The sequence below is a fragment of the Bufo gargarizans genome, chromosome 3, assembly GCF_014858855.1.
Source record: "Bufo gargarizans isolate SCDJY-AF-19 chromosome 3, ASM1485885v1, whole genome shotgun sequence".
NCBI classification, from domain to species: domain Eukaryota; kingdom Metazoa; phylum Chordata; class Amphibia; order Anura; family Bufonidae; genus Bufo; species Bufo gargarizans.
This window is the reverse complement of record NC_058082.1, coordinates 48,582,628-48,598,068: the sequence shown is the minus strand read 5'-3', so window position 1 is coordinate 48,598,068 and position 15,441 is coordinate 48,582,628.

Sequence of the window (15,441 nt, the reverse complement as noted above, 5' to 3'; positions counted from 1 at the left end):
TACCAATCCAGCCACGGGCCCATCCATCTGGCCCATCAAGACTCACTCTCATTTTATCAGTCCATAAAACCTTAGAAAAATCAGTCTTGAGATATTTCTTGGCCCAGTCTTGATGTTTCAGCTTGTGTGTCTTGTTCAGTGGTGGTCGTCTTTCAGCCTTTCTTACCTTGGCCATGTCTCTGAGTATTGCACACCTTGTGCTTTTGGGCACTCCAGTGATGTTGCAGCTCTGAAATATGGCCAAACTGGTGGCAAGTGGCATCTTGGCAGCTGCACGCTTGACTTTTCTCAGTTCATGGGCAGTTATTTTGCGCCTTGGTTTTTCCACACGCTTCTTGCGACCCTGTTGACTATTTTGAATGAAACGCTTGATTGTTCGATGATCACGCTTCAGAAGCTTTGCAATTTTAAGAGTGCTGCATCCCTCTGCAAGATATTTAACTATTTTTGACTTTTCTGAGCCTGTCAAGTCCTTCTTTTGACCCATTTTGCCAAAGGAAAGGAAGTTGCCTAATAATTATGCACACCTGATATAGGGTGTTGATGTCATTAGACCACACCCCTTCTCATTACAGAGATGCACATCACCTAATATGCTTAATTGGTAGTAGGCTTTCGAGCCTATACAGCTTGGAGTAAGACAACATGCATAAAGAGGATGATGTGGTCAAAATACTCATTTGCCTAATAATTCTGCACTCCCTGTATTGCCACATAAAGTGACACATGTCAGATTTGCTAAATTAGGCCTGGTCAGGAAGGGATGTAAAGTGGTTAAATGTCCCTCTTTTTGATCTGAGGTAAAGATTTGCATCATTACATTCACAATATTGATCCATACTGCTGCCAATGATTGTGGAGGTTATATCGCTGTGTACTTGGTTTTTATGTACCTCTTTGCAATGGATGTGACAGAGACAGCCGAGGGGTCAGGGACGTACACAGATCTCATAGGGCCCCATAGCAAAACTTAGTATGGGCCCCCCTCTGCCCACCCAGTTTCCCAGTACATGTGCATCAATCACTCCCAGGCAATACAAATCGTAAAGTGCAACACTTGAGATTTCTGCTGAATTTACTTTTTTTTATTTATTAACTCCTTAAGGACACAGCCAATTTTTTAGCAAATCTGACCAGTGTCACTTTAAGTGTTGATAACTTTAAAACGCTTTGACTTATCCAGGCCATTCTGAGATTGCTTTTTCGTCACATATTGTACTTCATGACACTGGTAAAATGGAGTCGAAAAAATTCATTTTTATTTATAAATAAAATACCAAATATATATATTACTTTACATTCCCCATATGTCTACTTCATGTTAGGATCATTTTGGGAATGACATTTGTTTTTTTGGGGGGGACGTTACAAGGTTTATAAGTTTAGAAGTAAATCTTAAAATTTCTTAGAAATTTTCAAAAAACAACTTTTTAAGGACCAGTTCAGGTCTGAAGTCACTTTGTGAGGCTTACATAATAGAAACCACCCAAAAATGACCCTATTCTAGAAACTACACCCCTCAAGGTATTTTAAAACTGATTTTACAAACGTCGTTAACCCTTTAGGTGTTCCACAAAAAATAATGGAAAATAGAGATACAATTAAAAAATTTCACTTTTTTGGCAGATTTTCCTTTTTAATATTTTTTTCCAGTTACAAAGCAAGGGTTAATAGCCAAACAAAACTCAATATTTATGGCCCTGATTCTGTAGTTTACAGAAACACCCCATATGTGGTCGTAAACTGCTGTACGGGCACACGGCAGGGCACAGAACGAAAGGAATGCCATACGGTTTTTGGAAGGCAGATTTTGCTGGACTGGTTTTTTGACACCATGTCCCATTTGAAGCCCCCCTGATGCACCCCTAGAGTAGAAACTCCAAAAAAGTGGCCCCATCTAAGAAACTACACCCCTCAAGGTATTCAAAACTGATTTTTACAAACTTTGTTAACCTTTTAGGTGTTCCACAAGAATTAATGGAAAATAGAGATACAATTTCAAAATTTAATTTTTTGGGCAGATTTTCAATTTTAATATTTTTTTCCAGTTACAAAGCAAGGGTTAACAGCCAAACAAAACACCCCATATGTGGTCGTAAACTGCTGTACGGGCACACGGCAGGGCACAGAAGGAATGGAATGCCATACGGTTTTTGGAAGGCAGATTTTGCTGGACTGTTTTTTTGACACCATGTCCCATTTGAAGCCCCCCTGATGCACCCCTAGAGTAGAAACTCCCAAAAAGTGACCCCATTTCTGAAACTACGGGATAGGGTGGAAGTTTTGTTGGTACTAGTTTAGGGTACATATGATTTTTGGTTGCTCTATATTACACTTTTTGTGAAGTAAGGTAGCAAGAAATAGCTGTTTTGGCACCGTTTTTATTTTTTGTTATTTACAACATTCATCTGACAGTTTATTTCATGTGGTATTTTTATAGACCAGGTTGTCACGGACGCGGCGATACCTAATATGTATACTTTTTTTATTTATGCAAGTTTTACCCAATGATTTCATTTTTGAAACAAAAAAAATCATGTTTTAGTGTTTCCATAGTCTGAGAGCCATAGTTTTTTCAGTGTTTGGGTGATTATCTTTGGTAGGGTATCATTTTTGCGGGATGAGATGACGGTTTGATTGGCACTATTTTAGGGGGCGTGTGACTTTTTGATAGCTTGCTATTGCACTTTTTGTGATGTAAGGTGACAAAAAATGGCTTTTTTTTTACACCGTTTTTATTTTAATTTTTTTACGGTATTCACCTGAGGGGTTAGGTCATGTGATATTTTTATAGAGCCGGTCGATACGGATGCGGCGATACCTAATATGTATACTTTTTTTTATTTATGTAAGTTTTACACAATGATTTCATTTTTGAAACAAAAAAAATCATGTTTTAGTGTTTCCATAGTCTGAGAGCCATAGCTTTTTCAGTTTTTGGGAGATTATCTTGGGTAGGGTATGATTTTTGTGGGATGAGATGACGGTTTAATTGGCACTATTTTGGGGCGCGTGTGACTTTTTTGATCCCTTGCTATTACACTTTTTGTGATGTAAGGTGACAAAAAATGGTTTATTTAGCACAGTTTTTATTTTAAATTTTTTACGGTGTTCATCTGAGAGGTTAGGTCATGTGATATTTTTATAGAGCCGGACGATACAGACGCAGCGACACCTAATATGTATATTTTTATTTATTTATGTAAGTTTTACACAATAAAAGCTTTTTTAAAACAAAAAAAAAGATGTTTTAGTGTCTCCATATTCTGAGCCATAGTTTATTTATTTATTGGGCGATTGTCTCAGGTAGTGGCTCATTTTTTGCGAGATGAGGTGACGGTTAGATTGGTACTATTTTGGTGGGCATACGCCTTTTTGATCGCTTGCTGTTGTACTTTTTGTGATGTAAGGTGACAAAAAAATTGTTTATTTATCACAGTTTATATATTTTTTTTTTTACGGTGTTCATCTGAGGGGTTAGGTCATGTGATATGTTTATAGATCTGGTCGATACGGACGCGGCGATACTTTTTCCCCCCCTATTTTTTACCAATTTTTTTTTACTTTATTTGGGGAAAATTACGTTTTTGTTTATTTTTACTTGAAACTTAAATTTTTCTGGGGGGAAAACTTTGTTTTTTCAACTTTATTTTTCACTTTATTTTTTGTCCCACTTTGGGACTTTAACTTTTGGGGTCTAATCCTTTACAATGCATTCCAATACTTCTGTATTGGAATGCATTGGCTGTATGAGTAATACTGTGTGTATTACTCATACAGCTTCCGGCCTGTGAGATCCAGGGGGCTGAGTCTCACAGGCTCGTCCTCGAAAGGCAGCGCGATGCCTTCCTTAGGTATCGCGCTGCCTTCCATGCCATCGGGTCCCCCCTACAGCCCACGGGGACCCGATGGCACCGCCGACCGCGACCGCAACCGCATGTAAAAGCCGCAAACCGCAGGTCTGAATTGACCTGCGGTTTGCGGAGATCGCCGACACGGGGGGGTCACAGAACCTTCCTGGGCATTGAGCCAAGGTGCCTGCTCAATGATTTGAGCAGGCACCTTGTTCCGATCACCGCCCGCCGGGCAGCGGTGATCGGAAATACACATGACGTATCGGTACGTCATGTGTCCTTAAGTACCAGGACAACATGCCGTACCGGTACGTCTTGTGTCCTGAAGAGGTTAAGCAGACACAATTTGAATTAAAAAAAAGGTAATTTAGTATAAAAAGTCACCCTGAAAGACAGTACCCTGACTTTAACAGACGAGAATCCTCTTTACAGACTGCGGTAGAAAGATATTAAGGGAGAAAACATAGACAATTTAATAGAGACCTGAAAGAATTCAGGGAGAACAGAGCATATCAGCCTGAGACTAAAATACCCAGAGTCTGGGATATCTTCATCAGAACAAGAGTTCTCTGAATCTGAGCCTCATCAATCTAGAGGAAGGAATAACAACAGGAGAGGTCAAAGGGGAAGGGGACGACCAAGCAATAGAAGATGGCCAAGATCAGGCGTCAGAAGGAAAGAGGGGGCGATTCCTCATCTTCCTCACCCTTTGCTACATCCACACATGGTACAAGGGGGGATTTTTTAGTGAGGGGCACCCCCTACCAACTTTGAGATCGAACAGGGGTGGGGGAGGAATAGCTGGACAAAATGAGTTACAGATAATCAATCTCTCCTCTCGTGCTTTGAGTACCACTGAAAGTGATGCTTTGAAGAAGGGATTGTCTTTTGTTCCCACCACAAAGTTCAATCCCTTTGTCTGGATTAAGGATCTCCATTTGTTCGCTAGGAGGTTGAAATGGCACAAATTCATGAAAAATAGCAATAAACTTACCTGTGAACAACTTGGTATTCAGGATAGTTATTTTGCAGATTTAAAAATATTTATGGATCTTTGAGAAGAAGGTGCAAGGGCACCAGGACAGGCCTTTTACTGATTTGCTTCCAAAGGGTAAGAGGTTGAATGAATTATGACCATATTGACATCTTTCTGCAGATGACGATCGCAGAGATTGAGGGGTTGACCCCTTCTGTACGGTCGTTTAGCAATCTCTCTGGACCAGAGATAAAGACCTTGATGTGTCTTGAAAAAGGACACCTCAATAGTAATAAAACCTGCAGATAAGGGGGGCAATTTGGTAGTGATGGATGTAACTCAGTAGAGGTGGGCGATATGGCCTAAAATCTATATTGCGATATAATTTTAAGCATGTGCGATATGCGATATACACTCACCTAAAGAATTATTAGGAACACCTGTTCTATTTCTCATTAATGTGATTATCTAGTCAACCAATCACATGGCAGTTGCTTCAATGCATGTAGGGTTGTGGTCCTGGTCAAGACAATCTCCTGAACTCCAAACTGAATGTCAGAATGGGAAAGAAAGGTGATTTAAGCAATTTTGAGAGTGGCATGGTTGTTGGTGCCAGACGGGCCGGTCTGAGTATTTCACAATCTGCTCAGTTACTGGGATTTTCAATCACAACCATTTCTAGGGTTTACAAAGAATGGTGTGAAAAGGGAAAAACATCCAGTATGCGGCAGTCCTGTGGGCGAAAATGCCTTGTTGATGCTAGAGGTCAGAGGAGAATGGGCCGACTGATTCAAGCTGATAGAAGAGCAACGTTGACTGAAATAACCACTCGTTACAACCGAGGTATGCAGCAAAGCATTTGTGAAGCCACAACACGCACAACCTTGAGGCGGATGGGCTACAACAGCAGAAGACCCCACCGGGTACCACTTATCTCCACTACAAATAGGAAAAAGAGGCTACAATTTGCACAAGCTCACCAAAATTGGACTGTTGAAGACTGGAAAAATGTTGCCTGGTCTGATGAGTCTCTATTTCTGTTGAGACATTTAAATGGTAGAGTCCGAATTTGGCATAAGCAGAATGAGAACATGTATCCATCATGCCTTGTTACCACTGTGCAGGCTGGTGGTGGTGGTGTAATGGTGTGGGGGATGTTTTCTGGGCACACTTTAGGCCCCTTAGTGCCAATTGCCCATCGTTTAAATGCCACGGGCTACCTGAGCATTGTTTCTGACCATGTCCATCCCTTCATGACCACCATGTACCCATCCTCTGATGGCTACTTCCAGCAGGATAATGCACCATGTCACAAAGCTCGAATCATTTCATATTGGTTTCTTGAACATAACAATGAGTTCACTGTACTAAAATGGCCCCACACCTCACCAGATCTCAACCCGATAGAGCATCTTTGGGATGTGGTGGAACGGGAGCTTCGTGCCCTGGATGTGCATCCCTCAAATCTCCATCAACTGCAAGATGCTATTCTATCAATATGGGCCAACATTTCTAAAGAAGGCTATCAGCACCTTGTTGAATCAATGCCACGTAGAATTAAGGCAGTTCTGAAGGCAAAAGGGGGTCCAACACCGTATTAGTATGGTGTTCCTAATAATTCTTTAGGTGAGTGTATATTGCGATATATTGTTTTCTATATTGGGGGGGGGGGTTTTTTTTTTTTTTTACTTTTAATTTATTAACTATTGGCCTCTTAAGGGCTAGAACCCTTGTCATATTCACCCTAATAGAGCTCTATTAGGGTAAATAGGACTTTACACTCTCCCTGCTGCCCTGTGCACACAACAGCAGGGAGCTGACCATGGCGCCAGCCTCTCATGTGCCCCCCAGCCTCTCATGTGCCCCCCCAGCCTCTGATCTGCCTCCCCCCAGCCTCTGATCTGCCTCCCCCAGCCTCTGATCTGCCCCCCCAGCCTCTGATCTGCCTCCCCCCAGCCTCTGATCTGCCTCCCCCCAGCCTCTGATCTGCCTCCCCCCAGCCTCTGATCTGCCTCCCCCCAGCCTCTGATCTGCCTCCCCCCCAGCCTCTGATCTGCCTCCCCCCCAGCCTCTGATCTGCCTCCCCCCCAGCCTCTGATTTTCTCCCCCAGCCTCTGATCTGCCCCCTCTGGTAACGCAACCACCCCCCCTCCCCAGTATTAATCATTAGTGGCAGTGGCCACAGGGTCCCCCTCCCCCCCCCATCATTAGTGGCAGTGGGCAGTTCCGATCGGAGTCCCAGCAGTGTAATGCTGGGGCTCCGATCTGTTACCATGGCAGCCAGGAGTCACGCTACTGAAGTCCTGGCTGCCATGGTATGTTAGTGAGCAGCGCATTATACTCATGTGCGCTGTGGCCGCCGGTCGCTCCTTCTTCTCATAGGTCTGTGCGGCGCACAAACCTTGTGTGTATTTTAGACAGAGCACTCCGCAAAAAAATAATCAGTGAGGCCGAGTACTCTTTCCTGAAACCAAATTCACCCCAGATAGCCACATTTTATGGGCTTCCGAAGAGGACTTTCTCCTTTGAAGGGTTGCGCCATTGTATCTGGCGTGGACTCTATTACCCAGAACTGTGGGGTCTATATTGATAAAATTTTGAAACCCTTTGTTTCGGCTCTTCCATCCTATACAAGGGACACGATGGACTTTCTCAGGAAAATCGAGACCATCAATATAGATCCATTGTGTTCCCTTGCTAGTTTTAACGTCAAATCGCTATATAGCTCCATCCTCCACTCTAAGGGTCTTATGGCGGTTAACACACACAATGACTTTGTTCTAACATTACTTGAGTTTGTTCTGACACATAACTATTTCCTGTTTGATGCTAAGTTCTTCCACCAGCTCAGGGGGACAGCTATGGGGAGCCCCTGTGCCCCAACTTATGCTAATCTCCTCCTGGGCTGGTGGGAGGATAAGCTGGTCTTTCCTGACAGCCAACCCTGGTGGTGCGAGAAAATCATCTTTTCGACTCGTTATATAGATGATGTATTTCTCATTTGGAGTGGTGACTTTGTAAAAACGTTGAACTCAAATGAGATAGGCCTGTCATTCACTTTCTAGTTCCACCCTCAGACGCTTACCTTTTTGGATGTCAGGGTGACCAAACAAACAAATAGACTGGTAACGACTACCTATAGAAAGATCACTGCGACTAATAATTTGCTCCACTGGGAGAGTTACCACCCAATAAATTAAAAGAGAGGGATACCTCGCGGCCAATACCTTAGAATGAAGAAAAACTGTTCGGACTCAGATAGCTTCTATCACGAATCTAGGAAGCTGCAAGATTGTTTGAAGACAAGGGGGTATCCTCAAAACGTATTGAGGGACGCATTCCGAAAAGCTGACAAATGTGATAGAGGCACTCTCCTGGTTTCCAGGAGCTCTGATTCCAAAAACGAGATTATTAGAATCATCTCAACATTCGATGTGGAAAATAGGGGCATTAGGGAAATACTCAAGAAATACTGGCCTATCCTTCTCATGGATTCAGTTGTAGCGGATGCTCTCTCGTCTAGCCCTAGTATCACGTTCAGACTAGGAAGATGCCTAAGAGATTGGTTGGTCCATAGCCACTTTACGCACCCAGTATCACCAGGGACGTGGCTGGACCTGTAAACCGTTAGGAACATTTCACCCGGCAGCTCATGTATGGCATGCTGTTTTTTTAAGAAGACCAAAACTAATATTTGTTCGGCCACCAAAAGCAGTTATGTGATGAGGAACTTTTCAACTGTCGGAGCAAAGGAATAATCTATCTGTGTCAGTGCTCCTGCCCCCTAGATTATGTGGGGAAAACTTTCAGAGAGTTCCGACGTAGGATTTTGGAGCATATAAATTATATTAAGAAGAACAACACCCCGGTGGCCGACCATGTATGGGAAAACCAAAATAGAGACCCCAGAGCCATTTCATTTTCAGCACTTGAATTGGTGAGACCCTCTCCTAGAAAGGGTGACTGGGACCGACAGATCCTCCAGAAAGAAACAGAGTGGATCTATAAGTTTTGGTCCCAGTCACCCGGAGGGCTTAACGAGAGACTTACATTCTCTTGTTTTATATAAACCAGATTCTCCTGTCCCTGTAAGTAACCCTACTCCTGGTACCAAAGGAATTAATGTATCTACGTGTGAAGCGTTAATAAAAGTAACTATATTGACCACCTTTTATATCAAAAAATGATCATAAATAATGTGGTGTTTTGTTCCTGGGAATGACTTAGGTGCCAAGATTAGTCCATGTTTTTTTTTTGTACCCCCAATCGCTAGGTGGCATTGTGAGTTATCTCTTTGTACAGCGCTATGGAATGAATGGCGCTTTAATAATAAATAATAATAATAATCTCTTTGTAGGCTGTGTATTATTAGCCCTGATCTCTAGGTCCCCCCCTTGTTTTACTTCCTTTTGTATGTGATTCAGTATTGTTGTTGTTCCCTTCTTTGTTATTGGTGCTTTCTATGGAAGAGTGTACACACCCCTTAAAGTATAGTACAGCACCGCTGCGCAATGGCACCTTGCGTTGTGCACTCCACAGCTTGGTATGCTGGAGTGCACAGCCGGAAGGGGTGGGGGTTCTCCACGGGTCGCATCGAGTTTGCGTTCCCGTGAGTATCGATACATGGGATCGCTGAGTGGGCCATGCTTGGGTGAAACTAAGGGAGGCAATAATCCTTTGGAGGGTAACACCCCCTGGACATACGGTTGTTAACCATCCCCTTATGGGACGGCCGTCACGTGGGTGTCCCTCCATCTGAGAAGGAGGCTTGGAGCGCTTATTGTTTTGTGGGAGGTATGTGAGAAGGGGGTGTGGATATAATTATCTATCTAACCTATGGTTACCTGGCTCTTTGGTTGTGGGTTTGTTTTGGGCGGACTGACAAGGCAGCCAGCAAATCAGGAGGTGCAATATGTAGTCTACGCCCATAGTATTTCCTTTTTCAAGTTTTTTCCCAGGCACGATGGAGCTATCATCTGGCCCCAGGAACCCTCTTTTGGTCACACAATCGGCATACTGTGAGTGTACAGTCGTGGCCAAAAGTTTTGAGAATTACATAAATATTGGAAAAGTTGCTGCTTAAGTTTTTATAATAGCAATTTGCATATACTTCAGAATGTTATGAAGAGTGATCAGATGAATTGCATAGTCCTTCTTTGCCATGAAAATTAACTTAATCCCCAAAAAACCTTTCCACTGCATTTCATTGCTGTCATTAAAGGACCTGCTGAGATCATTTCAGTAATCGTCTTGTTAACTCAGGTGAGAATGTTGACGAGCACAAGGCTGGAGATCATTATGTCAGGCTGATTGGGTTAAAATGGCAGACTTGACCTGTTAAAAGGAGGGTGATGCTTGAAATCATTGTTCTTCCATTGTTAACCATGGTGACCTGCAAAGAAATGCGTGCAGCCATCATTGCGTTGCATAAAAATGGCTTCACAGGCAAGGATATTGTGGCTACTAAGATTGCACCTCAATCAACAATTTATAGGATCATCAAGAACTTCAAGGAAAGAGGTTCAATTCTTGTAAAGAAGGCTTCAGGGTGTCCAAGAAAGTCCAGCAAGAGCCAGGATCGTCTCCTAAAGAGGATTCAGCTGCGGGATCAGGGTGCCACCAGTGCAGAGCTTGCTCAGGAATGGCAGCAGGCAGGTGTGAGCGCATCTGCATGCACAGTGAGGCGAAGACTTCTGGAAGATGGCCTGGTGTCAAGAAGGGCAGCAAAGAAGCCACTTCTCTAAAAAAAAAACATCAGGGACAGATTGATCTTCTGCAGAAAATATGGTGAATGGACTGCTGAGGACTGGGGCAAAGTCATATTCTCCGATGAAGCCTCTTTACGAGTAAAGCATCCTGTGTGGGGTTGCTTCTCATCCAAGGGAGTGGGCTCACTCACAATTTTGCCCAAAAACACAGCCATGAATAAAGAATGGCACCAAAACACCCTCCAACAGCAACTTCTTCCAACAATCCAACAACAGTTTGGTGAAGAACAATGCATTTTCCAGCCTGATGGAGCACCGTAGAAAACCACAGAAACAAGATAATAATGCACTTATTAAAGCAGATGCAAGCACTATATATGGACTAAGTCCTCACCCTGATATGATAATGTCTGAGACACTTAGTCAATATATTTTGATCAAAACACATCTAAGCCCGCCACCAAGCGTCAAGGTGGTCTCAGGTCAGGCGGGTCCTACGCTAAACCTACCTAAGCCGTTGGGCTTCTATGTTCAGGAGCGCAGACCCCGCACATATGGTGTGCTGCTCCTAGTAACCTCCATGTGCATCAAGCAACCAATGGGAGGAGGAGCAAGCACAGCCATATGTACCACCTAATTAAGGCGCTCATTGGATAGAGGAGGGGGGCAAAAGTGCAGAGGAATGCTACTCCCAAGATACTAGGTGCGCATTCACACTTGAAGGTGCCACTCCCTCAAGCAAACACTACATAAAAAAAAATCACAGAAAAAACTAAGATAAAAACATCCTGCATGATATGATACAAATTTGCGGATGTCCCTGGCCATATTATTGAAGAAAACCACAGAAACAAGATAATAATGCACTTATTAAGGCAGATGCAAGCACTATATATGGACTAAGTCCTCACCCTGATATGATAATGTCTGAGACACTTAGTCAATATATTTTGATCAAAACACATCTAAGCCCGCCACCAAGCGTCAAGGTGGTCTCAGGTCAGGCGGGTCCTACGCTAAACCTACCTAAGCCGTTGGGCTTCTATGTTCAGGAGCGCAGACCCCGCACATATGGTGTGCTGCTCCTAGTAACCTCCATGTGCATCAAGCAACCAATGGGAGGAGGAGCAAGCACAGCCATATGTACCACCTAATTAAGGCGCTCATTGGATAGAGGAGGGGGGCAAAAGTGCAGAGGAATGCTACTCCCAAGATAAAATAGGTGCACATTCACACTTGAAGGTGCCACTCCCTCAAGCAAACACTACATTAAAAAAAATCACAGAAAAAACTAAGATAAAAACATCCTGCATGATATGATACAAATTTGCGGATGTCCCTGGCCATATTATTGAAGAAAACCACAGAAACAAGATAATAATGCACTGCTTTAATAAGTGCATTATTATCTTGTTTCTGTGGTTTTCTTCAATAATATGGCCAGGGACATCCGCAAATTTGTATCATATCATGCAGGATGTTTTTATCTTAGTTTTTTCTGTGATTTTTTTTTATGTAGTGTTTGCTTGAGGGAGTGGCACCTTCAAGTGTGAATGCGCACCTAGTATCTTGGGAGTAGCATTCCTCTGCACTTTTGCCCCCCTCCTCTATCCAATGAGCGCCTTAATTAGGTGGTACATATGGCTGTGCTTGCTCCTCCTCCCATTGGTTGCTTGATGCACATGGAGGTTACTAGGAGCAGCACACCATATGTGCGGGGTCTGCGCTCCTGAACATAGAAGCCCAACGGCTTAGGTAGGTTTAGCGTAGGACCCGCCTGACCTGAGACCACCTTGACGCTTGGTGGCGGGCTTAGATGTGTTTTGATCAAAATATATTGACTAAGTGTCTCAGACATTATCATATCAGGGTGAGGACTTAGTCCATATATAGTGCTTGCATCTGCTTTAATAAGTGCATTATTATCTTGTTTCTGTGGTTTTCTTCAATAATATGGCCAGGGACATCCGCAAATTTGTATCATATCATGCAGGATGTTTTTATCTTAGTTTTTTCTGTGATTTTTTTTTGATGGAGCACCGTACCATAAGGCAAAAGTGATAACTAAGTGGCTCGGGGACCAAAACATTGACATTTTGGGTCCATGGCCTGGAAACTCCCCAGATCTTAATCCGATTGAGAACTTGTGGTCAATCCTCAAGAGGCAGGTGGACAAACAAAAACCCACTAATTCTGACAAACTCCAAGAAGTGATTATGAAAGAATGGGTTGCTATCAGTCAGGAATTGGCCCAGAAGTTGATTGAGAGCATGCCCAGTCGAATTGTAGAGGTCCTGAAAAAGAAGGGCCAACACTGCAAATACTGACTCTTTGCATAAATGTCATGTAATTGTCGATAAAAGCCTTTGAAACATATGAAGTCCGTGTAATTATATTTCACTACATCACAGAAACAACTGAAACAAAGATCTAAAAGCAGTTTAGCAGCAAACTTTGTGAAAACTAATATTTGCGTCATTCTCAAAACTTTTGGCCACGACTGTATATCTGCATTTTTCCCACATCGAGCAGAGTGGTATGTAAAGTCTTCCTTATTACCTATAGGAGACGACACCAGTCACTGTGTTGCAGGTAATATCTTGTCTTGCACTGGCCTTCAGTAACGAGTTATTGTACATTTGTACACTGTTGCTGTTTACTGGTAACTACTAGCCGGACTATTTTGGTTATCTGGCACTACGTCTCTGTTTAATATGCTCTAAAGTACTAACACTGCCGGTTGATCCTGTATCGTTGACTCTGTATCTGTTTTGACCCGTGGTCCTGGCTGCCCATGTATCATTGTGTTGGCATTTTTATTTTCTATATCATTGTAATTGTACTCTCTATATATTGACCCGTACAATTTTAAGTCCCCTGATTAACCCTTCTTCAACCTGGAGGGGGAAACGCATTGGGATCTGTGACATATGGGATCTACGTATGTAATCTTTCTAAGGACAGATTAGTCGTAGGCACGCGGACAGAGCGCATCTACCATCAAGGTGCATCTCTGGGCTGAGCAGATTGTGGAGGATAGGAATAGAGACAGATTTCTCCCTAACCCAGTATCCCACTGGCTCAGTTTCCTACCGCATAGAATTAACCGTTGATAACTCCTTCACACAAAGAAGCGACGTGGGGGGCACAATCGCCGTTCCCCATCATTGCACCGGCTACTTACAAAGAAATGCGCTTCGTGACAAAGTAATTCTTCACAAAGTGAATTTCTTTGTGAAATTTGCCGAAGCAACCGAATCAAAGTTTTGCAAACTCGCTTATCTCTATTCATAACTATGGGGTTTGTTCTGACCACCAGACAACTGGCATACTGTCTATTACATAGCTGGCTGCCTGCAGCCATCACTAGGGGGATCTCACTGAATAGGAATGTATGCAGTTGCAATTGACTGAATTAGAAGCTGTAATAACCTTATTGAACAGTGCTCCCCCTAGTGGTGCCTGAATTAAAATGCACTGTTTCTAGATCTGGCAGACAAAAAGGAGTTCAGCAGCAACCCCCCCCCCCCCGATCCTGTAGCAGTGACGTGGTATGCCACCATTGTACACCCCCCCCCCCCCTGCGCACAATTTACTGGAAGTGTAAACAACTTACTTACCTGCTCCCCTGCGCCGACTCCCTGATCCTTCTCCTCCAGGCCTGTGATGCTCTGCTGGGCTCCCTAGAGACATCTGGTTTGATACCGCTGCATTCAATCACTGGCCGCAGCGGAGAGCCCAGTTCCCCTTTGCGTCATGTGACCATTTGTCATAACGTAAGGGAAGCCAGTCTGTGCCATAGCCGGTGATTGGCTGCAGGTGATGCGAAATCGGAGCTTAGCTGAACATCACACATCAGTGTTCGGTCAGTGATTTCCATCAGTGATTGTGAGCCAAAACCAGGTGCGGCTCTAAACACAGAACAGGTGCAGATCTTTCCCTTACACCTTACGTCTCTATAGGCTCCAATCCTGGTTTTGGCTCACAGTCACTGATGGAAATCACTGACCAAACACTGACGTGTGAATGAGGCATTACTCAACCCCTTTAAGACTCCATGTCTGCTTCTCTTAACTGGCTCTGTCCCTGCATCTGTGAGGGCACCCTCCGCTTCTGGGCAGATGCTACAGATGCAGTTTAGGCTACATTCACATCAGCGTTTTCCTTTCCGGTTTTGAGATCCGGCAGAGGATCTCAAAACGGGAGGAAAACGCTTCAGTTTTGTCCCCATTCATTGTCAATGGGGACAAAACTGAATAAACCAGAACGGAGTGCACACGAATGCATTCCATTCTGGTTTGCTGCGTTCCCATAGTGGACACAAAACCGCTCCAAGCCACGTTTTTTTCTGCGGCATGAGAAACTGAACATGCTGCATCCATTTTTTTCAGACAAGAATGATGATACTCACCTGGTCCCCCCTGCTGGATGTGGCCTGTGTGGCTCCTTTCTGTGCCGACATAAACATGCGTCAGCGAGGGGGACATGTGACCACTGCAGGCGATCACAGGCCGCAGCAGTGACCTGCTCCCCTTGCGTCACGTGTGGGCGTTATAAGTTGCTTGCCTGTTTGGCCTGTCTATCCAACTGGTCAGAGGGCTTTTCCAGTTTGACCATCTGGCGTACCTTCTATGCAGGCAGACCACACAACCTTCTTCTGTTCTCAACACAAAAATAGTACATTTTTATGCAGCTGCCACTAGTGGGAGCTCAGTTCCAAGTGATTTTACAGCTTCCATTGCAGTCAATGGTAACTATATAAATTCTTATGCACTGAGCGTCCCCCTAGTGGTGTCTTCGGGAAGACAGTTTAATAATACACTGCGGGAAGCCACATACATAGGGGCACATTTATTAAGACCGGAGTTTAAGACGCCGGTCTTAATAAGACCCTGCGCTGGAT